At 38.2% G+C, this 13,759-nt stretch overlaps 1 long non-coding RNA gene across 1 annotated transcript in view; it reads left to right on the forward strand.

Moving 5' to 3' along the window:
- The first annotated feature begins 1,101 nt into the window (after positions 1-1,101).
- LOC106015286 (uncharacterized) overlaps positions 1,102-13,759 on the forward strand; it is a 54,643-nt gene continuing 41,985 nt past the window's right edge. The window contains exons 1-4 of the long non-coding RNA XR_005265053.2: positions 1,102-1,190; positions 2,840-2,954; positions 6,019-6,094; positions 6,421-6,565. This is a non-coding gene — a long non-coding RNA (uncharacterized lncRNA). The remainder of the gene's footprint in view (positions 1,191-2,839; positions 2,955-6,018; positions 6,095-6,420; positions 6,566-13,759) is intronic.

The raw sequence follows: 13,759 nt of genomic DNA on the forward strand, positions 1-13,759 counted from the left end.
CACAAATATATTTTGAAATTAAAGAAGAGAGAAGGGGACATTAGAATATCTTCTAGAGAAAGCTGAGGTAGATAGAGAGGTGTGCTTTTAAGAGACCAATAGCAGCTTTTAGTAGAGACAGATTCTGACTCACTGGTAGGATACGAAATAGGAGAGAGGCAACTGCATTCACTGGAATCCTTGCCAGTTTGAAAAGGTTAAAACTCATATGATAACTTGATTGTGATGATGGGAAGAAACATTTTCCTAGCTTCATGTCTGAAGATTCTTTCCAATTGTTAAGAAAATGAAGATGGACAAGAGACTGGCAAATAATTCTCAGGAATGATGTACCAGTGCCGTGTCCTTAACCAAGACCCAGGAGGGATCATAGGATCATTGTGTTCTCAAGCAAAAGAGCATGAAGTGAGGCAGGAAGGGGTTGTCAATCATGCATGCATATGTGGCAGCCTCCTTGAACTTTCTTTTCTGTTATTTCAAAGTGCTCTGAAGTCTCCTGCAGCAGTAATGGTTAAACAACACAACGGTGATGCAGGAGAGCTGCTTGTCTATAGATCTTCCATAACTGCTGGTAAGGCAATGAATCTGTGAAATGAATGGGAGTGAAGGAAGAGGATGATCGGTGCCTGCAGGATGAAGTCCTAATCCTTCACTACCCAGTTCTGTTTTCCTGATCAGTGAGCCAGAGAAAACTGCCAGTCTGATGGGAACTTCAGACACACATGGACAGTAATTGAAAACCAGCCTAGTCAGTAAGATTTCTCATCAGCACCTATGGTTCTTTTGAGGGAATTTCTGGCAATACACGTAGTACTAATTCGTATGGAAAAATTTCAGGCTGTTACAGTCCTTACATTTAAATATCTCTGTTGCCTTACATATTATCCAGCACACAGAAAAAGGGGAGACACAGTACTTTTGTTTTGTTTTGTTTTGTTTTGTTTTAGTTTTCCCTGAAAGTATGTTTGACTACCTTGGAGGTATTGTTGGTTGCGTTGGGTAAAAGGGAAAATTCAGAGGTTGGCCTGAGTTAATAATACATGAAGCCAGAATGTGAAATCTAAACCACAAGTTATTCAAACTATTCAGACATCCTCAATGTGCAGACTTAACCTCAGAATCACCAACAGACTTTTTGCATAATTTCTGATACCCCTCATTCTATTTCAGAATTGCTATGAAAATGCAATGTAAGTAAAAAATTTCCTTTTGATATTGACAGGTGGAGATAGATTTTTCAAAAAGAGTTCTGGGCTCTCAATGTTTATTTTACATGTATTAAAATTTCTGTAAGGTGCTTTTCCTTTTACCTGCTTCAGTTAGGTACAAAATGAATCAACAAAACTTCTGGGGAAAACCACAATCCTAGGTATCACACACAGTTCTCCAACAAGCTTTCATGTTTTGCAATGAATACGGTGTCTGAGATTAAAGATGTGTACCAGAACAACCAGGTCCTGGTCACAGCCCATAGCTCCTGTTTCCGTATCCTTTCAAAGCTGCTTCCTTGCCATCCAAAGCACAGGATGTAGGCAGCACTACACATCAGGAGGATAAGTTTCTGAAGAGACATGAATGTAAGGGGGCAAGTAAAAAGCAATTAGCTGAAGAGGCCTGCCTGCTATTTTCTGGGGCTCTGCATGGTTGGAGCTGATTCAGAGCACACTGCAGGCTGGTAGCACTTACTGGGTAAACCCAGGGGACCTCTGCAAAACCCTAGGAGTGAGTTTCCCAGGTTCTCTGGCACAGCTGCTTTTTTATATGTGCTCTACAAGCCTAAAATGCAAAGCTGCAGGTCCTTTGGTCTTCTGCATGTTCCTAAGTTTCATCCTCTGACACTAAGGAAAAACTCTGTGATCAATCTGATTGTTTGTAAAGCTTTTTGACATACTTACGAGAAATACTGAGATCACCTGCTATGCTTAAAGGCAGAGATTCAGTGAATGTGTGTCTGAAAAACAAGCAAAGCATTTAAGAACCCTGAACTTCCACTGCAGATGTCTAAAGCATGTTTATAGATATTTTTCCTTGTTATATGAATATTTGAACATTTTGCAGAAGGATATTCTTGAGAACATGCTGTAGTCTGAGGGCATTTTAATGCAATGAAAACTTTTAAAGAATTTGTGTATTGCTCTGGAGGTTTCTTGAATAAAAGAAAAGAATTACAGTCCTGAGGAAAGAAGATATACCTGCTTGTTTGGTTGTTGTTATTATTTTGTTGTTTGTTTGTTTTTGTTTGGTTTGGTTTGTTTTTTATTTGTTTGTTTGTTTGTTTTTATTCACTATTCATTAAAAAGAGAGAAACTTTTGCTGTCTCTCCAGCTGGCTGGAATTTTTTTGACATGTCTTGCACTGTGACTTTTCTGAAAGAAAACATCACTTACATTTAGAAATAAGAATCGTTTGCATGCACCTAACTAAAGATGGGCTCCTCTCCTTGTCTCAGGGAAACAAGGAAAGCCTCTCCTTAACTGTTGTTTTATCCTGGCCCTCTTCCAACATCAAAGCACTCACAAAATCATGATACAGATTAACATCTGGGCTTTCTAATGCCATTAATATGTTTAAGTGGAATCATGGGGCAAAGAGAGTGTTTAACCTTATTCAGTGGTACAACAGAGAGAACCAAGATCAGCCAAAGATAGCATATGAGTTTAGCTTTTCAGCTTGAAATCTTGATGAATAATGTGCCTTTTCATGGCACTTGCAGGCTCAGTGTCCTCTGCAGCATGCAGTATCGTCTCTCTTCTGCCTGGCTGCAGCCTGATGAGAAACGGTAACAGCAATCTTTGAATCTTTTTATCTTTGTTATTTAGTAACTGGTTTCACATTGCAGGTTCCCATGTGTTCAAGAAACTCTTACGAGAGATGACCACAACCCCCTGAACTTGGAACCCCGTCTAGTGCCTGCAGGGTCCCACTGCTGGACATGGGACTACCAGCAGCACAAGGTGAGGCTGCACTTCTGCAAAATAAAAAGGACGTAGAAGGAGACAGAGAAACAAAGACATCTTACAAGTGTACTCTCACAAAAATGCTGTTTCCCTGTCTGTAAGAAATTATTGTGACATGAAACTGGTTTAGAGGGAGGGTCTGGAGGTTTATTTATTAGGCAGGTTTTGGCATAGAAGTCCTGGCCCAGGTACAAGAATTACCCACACCTGACTTGAAAGAAATGCCAGCCTTGGGCAGGCACTGTGTCCAATAACCACTGCTTGTCAGAGCTACTTCCTTAAGCCCCAGGCATATGTTCTCAAGTTGACTCCAGGGACAGGGCTTTTTTTTTTTTTTTTTTTTTTTTTTTTTGTCTTTGGCCCCACAAAAATGCAGATATATGAAGTCATCTTTCCTCTTGCCAAATGTCAAGTACAGGACAGGCTGGATAGGTCTCCTCATCAAACCTCAATTTGCAGCTGGAGCAAGGACATGACCCAAGGCTGCTTAAGTGTGGAGGACACCTGTCCCCTGGTTCCAGTAGTCCTCCTTGTAGTTGCTGGATGTATGCAGTACTTGAGCGCTGTTGTTCAAGGTAGTGTGTCTTCCTTTCAGTGATGGTATTGGAGATGAGGACATCAGCCCAAATCAGGCTTTCCTATGGATGAGACTAAGAGAAATTGCTTGACTTTCCTTTGAGTTTCCCAGCTGCAATCTAAAAATAATAATAATTAAAACAAGACAAAACAAAAACCAAACAACATTTTGGTAGCAAATTGCTCCAGGCTGGACTTGGTATGGGACAGTGGTAGCTGACAGGCTGCAAGCTTACTCTCCCATAGAGTGTGTCTTCCCAACACTGGTGTGCAATGAGCTTCAAGGCAATCTCTCTCTCTCTCTCTCTCTCTCTTTTTTTTTTTTTTTTTTTTTCCCTTCAAGGAACCAGAAGCCTGCTGGCTCCAAACATGTTTCTGAAATAAATTGCCTGGATTTTTTTCTTTTATGGAAAAAAACTCATCAGAATTTGCTTCTTGCATGAAATATTGTTATTTTCATTTTTCATTATAAGTTGAAGCACCTGAAAGGGAATATTGAAATTCCCTAGGAGGGAGAAATTTGAGTTTGGGCAACTTTGTTCACCTTTCATTCTCCAGTTTCTGCAGCAGATGACGCAGAAGAACTGCAGAGAATAACCTTTGTTGTTGCATATTTCATTCATACCAGAACATTCTCTGCAATAACTAAAGGTAAAGAGTAAGTGAGAAAGTAGATAATGACTTTATCATAAAGCATACGCAAAATAAATCTACATTAAACTGACAAGGTTCTTCTTAAATATGGTGGTCTTTTATCATTTTTGAGCACTGGTCTTTGCAATCTTAACCATTTTCAGGCTTGTATTGTGCTTTTGAAGCAGTGCTTTGAAAGTATAATACAGAAGGATTTAAAGTGTTCCATGAGGATGAGAAAATTAAAGCAAAAAGTAGGGATATAACAGAGGCACTCTAAATTAAGGTATGCATTTGTGGTAAGTATTACTCAAGGGTCTGTACCCAAAACTCATGATTGTGATTACAGGTGGAAAAGTGATTGGAAAAATCAGTGGTGCCTAATATAGCAGCACCTAAAATTCCAAAAGGAAAAAAATAAGTTCTTCTGTTATGAAGTTTCCAGATGGCAACATGATTGCTGGTGTTGGGACTAGAGGAGTGGTATAGTCTCCAGTACTTGAAGAGCTCAGCAAATTTTTTTTGCTGAGCTCAAATTCACTATACATGTACAGGGCAGGGAGGTTTTATTGACCAGTGCTGAAAAAGGGGCATTTTTATTCTTTTGAAAAGAGAACTGAATATATAATATTCTTTATAGTTCTTTATATCCAATATATCCTGATCTATCAAAAATGTTCTTTTAAGAGAGGGTGTGAGGCTTCTGAGATTATAATAGATAAATTGGTTTCAGTTGCCTGGTATGAGCTTACTGATGCTTTTGTGTTCATCTAAGCCTGGCTTTTGTGTTCAGTGGAAAAGGGGGTGTGTTAATTATTTACTCTACTATAAATCTTTAATTACTGTGATATGGTGTCTGTAGTCCCTTTATCATCCAGAACAGTGGAATGGCTCCTGCTACAATAGACACAAAACAGGATGGGACTGAAATGAATGCTCTCCATCACTGGCTTGTAGGGGAGGTAGTGGTATATCTCGGTTTAGCAGGCCTCTGATGTCTTCAGTGATATGCTCATCATTTTGTTAGCAAGCACTGTGTGTGGCCAAACTATTTTCAGTGCACTAAAATAATACAGCATGGATACAGATAGCACTGGGTATGATTTACTGTTTGTCCTCTGGTAACTGTGAAGACACATCTCATGTCCCATGAAGGCCCTAGCGCTAACATCATCATTCAAGCAGTGTCTCCAGCTTCCATGGGATGATTGGTGTGCTTAGAGTCAGGCCCATAAGTAACTGCCTTGTTGGTTCAGGGCTTGTCTTGCCTTTGTGTTGGGGGAATTTCAGCCTTATTTTGTATTGAATTCAGATATCACATTTATTACAATAAATGGAGAGTAAGATGGAAATAATAAATGACAAAAGATAGCAAGCTTTTTGTCATGGCTTTTATCTTTGCAGCTATAATTGTACAGCCTGGCTAGGGACCTACATAATTCATGTAGCCTATAACTAAAGATAATCAGGAAAGCAAATGGTAACAAGAAGGAACGTGATAAATTTCTACCCTCACTTATACAATATTTTTGCCCTTATTAGTGTGGAACTGGAAGTGTCACTTCCCAGGTGCTCCTCTCCAGTCCCGCATTCCTCTTTTTCTCATCACTTCACAATATTTCTTCCCTTGTGCTACCAGCATTTTGCTATTTATTAAAGATAACTATCCTTTCTGCAGAGGATGACCTCTGCTCAGAGCAATTTTATCTTCTTTTTCTGAACCAGAAGGCTGGGTAGAGACTCCTTGGGCATAAGCATTTCTCCCATTCAGAATCACATTAACACAGTCTTAGGTCCTGGATGCACTGATACGCTACTTTTACTGAGATCGTTTTTCTCTTCTCTGTGACAGACTGGTGATGGCCAGTGAGACAAGTTTTGCCTAGAAATGCTTCAGGATTCATTTCCCTTTCCTTTGGAAAGAATAGGTAATGTTTTTTAACTTAACCTGTAAAACTGTGACTGTGTTGGTGCAACTTATCCACAGACACTGAGAATATATGAAGCTTTGTGAAACTAGCAGCTGTTCTCTGTGGGGAGAAACACATCTTGCTTCAAAATGATGGCAAAATGCTGGAGCAGACTGGCCAGGGAACTGCTGGAAATGCCAGCAGGTCCCTGAAAGTCCCCTAGGCAAATGTTCTGGGGAAGGAACTATGTACTGGGGAAGTAGGAAGGGCTGGTAATGTTGTCAGCTTCCTTCCAATCTGTTTTTCCATGATTTGACTCCACATTTCTCCTATCTTTGCTCTAGGATCTGGAGTTCAGATGAATTCCCAGATTCCCATGGATGAGAAAGAGAAAGCTGTTGTTAATCAGTGGTTCAACTTGAAGTGGTATCTTACATATGCATTTTGTTGAATTTGAAGCATCCATCAGACTGAGTCCATCGCTCTCAGGTACATTATTTTGTGACACTGTTGGTTTGTCCTTGTTTTGGTATAAAATAGTGCACAAGCAAATTTTTAATGGTTTACAAGTGAAACCATTAACTGAGCTACCAGTGAGAGCTGGTGGACACTGACATCTAACTTTACCAAAGTGTGTGAACTTTGATGAACCTGAGATAAGTTTTTATTTAACCACTTAATTGCAAAATACTTATGATGTCGCTTAACACTGAAGTGTGTAAGCAGACCAGATTTTGAACAATAATGCTGCTCTTGGTTATATACATTTAGTATGGCTTTCTTCTAATTCAGCGTCTTTACTACTGTAACTCAGGGTGGTTAACTGAGAATTTTGTTTTAAAGTTTTGGTTTGCCTCAACATTTTAAACTAAAATAATTAAAAATAATTTAAAATTTTATTTGGTGTAAAAAAATACAGTCTCATAAATCAGCTCTATTTCACTATTGTTTTTGAATTAATATTCTACACCCTTTATTCTTAGAGATTACAGTTTGCTTCTTGATCATCCCTTAATTTTCCATGGGAGAGTAGATAAAATTTGAATTTAAATTTTGATTCAAGGTTTTTGACTGAAATAGAAATAGAAGATTCAAACAGACATCAAAGGGTGTATGGTCACCAATATTATAGCGCAAGATCCTGTTGCTTTTGCTGGGAGATTTAACAGAACATTTCCTGGCTGCTTTGGGACAAAGTGAGAGCAATCCTGGTCATACCTGTCCATCTGAATGAGTTCAGCTGAAAGCCAGATTTGTTGCATGCAGTATCTATATTTTTGTGCCCATTCAGGACACAGAAAGGACCCCTGTGTTAAGGGCCTTTTGTGTGTATGTTGAAAACACTTATTCCTTCAGTACCTAGTGAATATTATGAAATCCACATCAGCCTATGCAACGTGATGCAACATTGCATAAGGCTATTAGTTTTGCCCCTTGGCATGATGGAGAATAAAAACTGGATTTAAATTGCTCTCTTCATATTTGAAATATCCCAAAGCACTTTTTAAAGTAAAATTCTGAGTTATATGAAGGAAAACAAAGTATGTATTAGGTAACCAGCAATATCCTGAACATGGCAGCAGAGAGAAAGGTTTCTGCTTTCTTTGCAAAAGGAGAATTTGTAGGCCAAGACAGATGCACCATATTCAGAAGTTCCACATACAGCTGACAATAGGAATTTTTTGAAGTTCTTCATGCCATTTTACACTATTAAAATGGGAATGGGTATTCTGGTCAGATCTGAGTATTATTATACATACTGAAAACCCAGCAATTATCTGGAAGCTGCTGCAATATTAATACATTGTGTATGTACTACTTCCATAATTTAATATTATATTGGAGAGCTATGAGTCATTTATAGCTGGAGTTTATTTATAACATCTTAGTCATAGGCCATCGTGCAATTATGCCAAGGAAAATAGATCAATATGAAGGTTAAGAATTAACAAGATTGATAAAGTCAAATTGAAATTTCTGAAATACTGTTCCCTTCACCTCTGTCCCATGAAATATTTCAGTGTACAATTTCTACCGGAAGAAATGAGTTCCAGAATTTATCCAAAGTTTCTTCCTTTGGTTCTTCTTTATGGTTTCTCTGATGTCTGATGGATGAATGCTGACGTCTTTTCCTCTGCAATGTCAATAATTTGGATCTGTTTCTACTTTTTGTCACTAATTTTCAAAAATCTTCTATACTGTTACTTATTTTAGAAAGGTCTGCTCTGACAGCTCTGGCTGAAGCTGTCCAATGGTTTTGTGAGAACCTTGACAGCCAGTTAAGTGGAGTGGTGGCCTTTGTCCTGGTTCTTTGAAAATCCAGTCCTAAGAAGTTATAGCACAAAAATATTAAAGCAGTTACTAAGGGGGCTAAAGAAGAATTTTAGAAAATACTTGTTGCACCTCTTTGAATCTTTCTCATTATTAAAAAAAAACAGGGCACAGAGAGTGAGAGAAAGAGAGAAGTGATAAGTAACTTTGGCCTCATATGGACCTCAGCATGTGTTTCTCAGTGACAATGAGGATTGCACACATTTCTACAGGAAATCTCTAGGAGCAAACCAAATTATGTGTCTCAGTACCCATGTGCCTCCCTTTCAGACATTCCTATTTGTAAATGCAGCTGTAAATTTTTTCTGTAACATAGGAACAATTTAAAGCTCAACTTTTAAATAAATGAACCAATGAGTTTGTGAATGTCTTCCAGAGTCTCTGTGGTGTAGTAATATCTGTGATACAACACTGAAGATCTAATCAGCATTCACAATGGCAAAAATTAAAGCATTGTCCATGCTATCTGATCACAGCTAGGGGGAAAAAGCCTGATGCCCACCAAAAGCCAGCACACTGTTTTCTGAATGTATACAAATTCACAGTGGGAACAAGTTCTTACTTTAACTCATTGAATTAAATAATGCATATTTAATCAAGAGTAGCTTCCAGGTTTTGGCTTCAGTTTATCCCAAAGTACTACAACAAACAATTCAAAGCCTATACTCTTCCATAAATTGCATTTGTGGTGATTTGGTCAGGATCTAGCCTTGATTCTTCTTTTGCTGCTGGAAGCAAAAAGCTTTGTCTTGGAAGCTGACACACAGAGATTGACAGAAGTGCCCTAGTATTTACTGTAACACTAGCTAACACAAAGAGACACAATTCAGGTAGCTGAGTGTCCAGTTTTCTTCAATAAAAGTGATGTACTGATAAAAGTTATTTAACTTTTGCATACATCTATCCTAACTAATTTTGTGCCTATGATGAGTACAGTTTGATTTGCTGTCAGGTCTCCTGGATGAGCGTTATAAGCCTGGAGTCAAGGTTGTTTTAGTGCCATCTATTAGCACTATAGATATCACAGAGACACTATCTACCCTTTGGAGTTTATATTCAGATGAATCAGAAGCATAAATAGGAATGGAGGACTGGAAAAAACAGGGTAATGGTTATAATAAAAGCAATCTCATAGAGTTCTTTATTTCACGAGCATATATAATTCATACACCATTGTTCCTGGTCCTGCAATAATGGCTTTGGTGTTTCTTTTTTTTCTAATGAAACTCCACTTGTGAGACTAAGCAAAGGGTGTTTTAGGATGGACAAGAATGAGATGAGGGAAGTCCAGCATATTTGAGAATATTGAATCTTGGATTCAGACTATTCTAGAAACACAGAACACATTTTAAATGTTTCCTGTTTGTGAGGTGACTGATTCCTTTGTATGTAGAAGACATTTTAGTGAAAAATGTTGGATTGTTTTCCAGAGGGCTTGGCCACGTGCCCATGAAAAGGGGACAGAACAGGAAATATTTTAGTAAGCTTCTTTGCTCTGTCCAATTTGCAATTAAAACATTTCTGAGGAGAAAAGGGAGTGGAATAATTTTATATGAAGGAGGAGTTGGAGAGAGATGTCAGAACACTAATAAATAAAAGTCATTACAATTGACAGAAGAGGTCAGCTAAGAATTTTAGCGTGATCTTCTGGACTTCTGTGTCACAAAATGAGCAATTCTTTGCTGAAACAGTCAACAAGATTTATTCACTGGGTCTGGTTACTTGTGATGCTGATTTTTAGAGTGCTGCTGTGTGTCCATGACTCACTGTTTTGAAACGAAAGGCTCATTTCTTAAGAGGAGCCATAATGCAAATTGGTCTGACAGAAAGATAATGTGCAAAGTTTACATTTAATAGATCAGTGCAACAGCTAATGAATGGCAGGAGCTTATAGCTTGTATCACATGAAGTCCTGAACCACAAGAATAAAGAACTATACAAATGAGGCACGAAGAACAGACTGATGCAGTGATGAGCTACATAAGGCCTTCCAGTTCTTCCTACCTGAACTGATATTTCAAAGTGTAGGAGGGAAAAAGTCAGTGAATATTATTAAAATGTTTACACTTTCTTTACACAAGTGGGCTTCTAACCAGAGATGTACCAAGCATATTTGCAAATCTGGATACAAATTCCAAAGCAGATTGCTTTTATCAGTCACAATCTCAGTTCCCAACAAAGAAAATAAATAAGTTGGCAATTAAAAAAAAAAAAAAAAAAAAAAAAAGCTAGATGAATTCCACCCTCCCTTTTGGCCCTGGTACCAATATACAATATTATGCTTTATATTCAAATTGAGCTTGTGCAGATTGTATGTTAATGTCCCCCGTAGTATAAAGAAATTGATTAAACTACCACTCAATAGTTGGAAAATGCTTAGGAAGCCTGAAAAAGAAGGTAACTGCTTAAAGCCCTGCCTTAAGTTAACCTGGTAGGACATCATGAACTCTGTACCTCTTTCAGTATTTCTGGCAGCTTCATTAACAAACTCATTCTGATTAGACTCATAAAACAGGTTAAACTCTGCATGTGCTACATTATTGATATTGCACAACCTTTTGCAAGCTTCCCTGCTAAGCTTTAGGGGAAAGAAACCAGTTAATTAATATTGAACTGTCACAGATTCCTACAATTATGATCCATGTTATTGCAAAGGGATTTATAATGAGAAAGCATTCTCTTAATATGCTATTGGCTTAATCATATATTCCCAAGAAATACATTTTCCTGCATTGGTAGATTTGGGATTAATTTATACATTGAAAGCATATTCTTTCCCCTAAGTTAATTCTCATCATGTGGACAGCAGTCTTCTGATATGAGATACTGTCAAGAATATCAATGAGAAATGTATTTGATGTCTGGCTTTACCCACATCAAAAGAGCTGAAAAGCCTATGAAAAGAGCAGACTTAGAAAAAATAAAATGCATTTAGCAAAGCAGAGCATACTAGAAAACACAGAACACTAACTGCAGAGCATGAAAAACAGTGGTAGAGATAAACAAAGAGCTGCTTATGAGCTGTCATTATTGCTGTAGTGTGGGAGAGTGGTACAGTTAAATTCTACCTTCTATTGTACTCACTTTTTTTTAGTGACTTTGTATTTTGGTGAGCAATTCCCCAAACTATACTAATTATTCTGACCTGGCTTGGCTAAGGGGTGTATATAAAAAATGTCTGAGAAAATAAACTCCAACTTTCTCGTCCGCTGCTACTGTGTGGATACACATGGGTGCAGAGGCTGTCTTGCTACAATTCCTCTGATAGTATCAGATGGATGTGATACTCTTCAATTCTTCTTGTTTGCTATTGGGCACTCTTAATTAATCTCACCTGCAGCTATACTTCTGTCATGAAATGACCCATATATACTTACTAAGTACAGCACCTTACTGTCAGCAGCTTTTGATTAGATGACTGCTATATAACTACACGCAGTCAACAGCATTTTAGATCATATTTTCTGTGGGTTTGAATTATTTAGGTAAATGCTACTTGGGTAGATCCCAGTTGTGTTGAGGCCCCTTCATTTTCCCTACAGTCCTAGTAAGACACCTCTGGTAAAATGTAGTTGATTTAATTTCTTGACTAGGACTTCAAAAAACAAACCCACTGGCTAAATGGAGTTAAGGGAAGGGCAAACTGAGCTCTGTCTGCTGCTTTAATAAACTGCTATTGCTTTTTCAGCAGGAAGAAAGGAGCTTCTGACTTCACTGCACTCTGATATGGGCAGCAGCCTATGAGTCACTGCCTTGAAGAGATAGTGACTTATTTTAATTACCCTCAATGAACCCTGCATTTTCAGGAATGACTCATAGCTTAATGTAATTTCATAATAATTATATAAGAAATATTTTAAAGTGATGCCTTGTAGCTTTGCCTATTTTCTTCATTCTCCAGTGTGACTGGAGAACATGATTCATTTTAAATGAGCTAGTATATATTATTTACTAGTAATAATTACTTTGTTATTTATAGATAAAGTGTGCATGGCTCTGTACAGATCCCCAGTGCGATAAGGTTCCTGGGCCCAGGGGCATGCACCACATGGATGCAGACATCAGAGTGATTAAAAATATGGTGGGTGAGATTGGTGTTATGAAAAGCAGATAGAGCAGCTCTCTGATGAGTGTTTTGCTTACCTTTTAAGAAATAAATTGGGGTCAGGTCAAGTGCTCACAACCATGTATAGGGGCGCTCATGGCCATGGAACTGCAAGAAGCAGAAGGGCAAGCAGTGCAGTTTGAGTATGTGAAAACAGAGGGTAGAGATCTCAAACCTCTTTCTCTTCCCTTTCTTTTTCCAGCAACAAACACCATTTTGTCACAAAGGTACTGTTTTGTGGAGGCTTATCAGGTTAGGCAAAAAATATTTGCTGGAAAGATTTCCAAGAGTTTGCTCATCAGAAGGCGTGCATGTTTTCCGCTCACTACTGGTAAGGATATATTTTATTACGGAACTGATTAGACAGTACTCTGGTAACAACGTGGTGCTCTTAGAAGGCAATATAATGATGTATGAGGCATACATTTTACATGCTCACTAAGGATTTTTGCCTCTGTCTTTTGAAGAAAAGTAGGGGAACCACACAGTGCAGACTGTGATATGTGTTTGTATTTGAGCACTTAGTCCCTGTAAGGAAACCTGTTGCTAGGTAGAAAGGATTGGAAGGCTGGATTCATATATTTATTTTTATTTTTTCTTTTTGAACAGTGGTGAGCTAGTCGAGGCGTGTTTGGGTGCTGCTGGGGAGGAGTTCATTTATGAAGAAGGAATTTTCTTTGTTTTTTATCCAGCTGCCCATTGCCTTGGGCTACCTTCCTTGGGTGGTGTCTATCTATTTACCATAACAAGGCTTGGTCTCCTTGCTCATCTGGTGTTTGCTTGCCCAACACTCTTAGCATAGATACAGGTTTTAAAGAAAGTGTGGTTAAGAAGGCTGGTGTGGATGGATAATTACAATTTAGCACACTTTAGGGTAACCTAATTACTTATATGTGTAACTATAACTTGTGAATGTGCTTTCCACTGTCAAAATTAAGCAAAAGATGCATTGTCCCAGGGGAGGTTGGAAGCCCTGTTATCATAATGCTCTGTTGAGGGGAAGGAGAATTGAGACAAGAGGTGAGGTAAAAGATCACACAAACTTACAAGGAAATCATGTCTCAGCATAAAGAAGCGAATCCATATGTCTTGAGTCACAGGCAAAGCATCTTAACCACAAGACCATTCTCACTCCTGTAGAAACAAGCAACTTACTTTTGTTTCTTTCTTTTTGGTAGTTATAATAGACAGTTCATGCATGAATGTTAGTGGTGGAGGGTTTGCCTTAAAAAACATGTTTGGAAAAG

This window comes from Anas platyrhynchos, chromosome 3 (assembly GCF_047663525.1).
Source record: "Anas platyrhynchos isolate ZD024472 breed Pekin duck chromosome 3, IASCAAS_PekinDuck_T2T, whole genome shotgun sequence".
In the NCBI taxonomy this organism is placed as follows: Eukaryota; Metazoa; Chordata; class Aves; order Anseriformes; family Anatidae; genus Anas; species Anas platyrhynchos.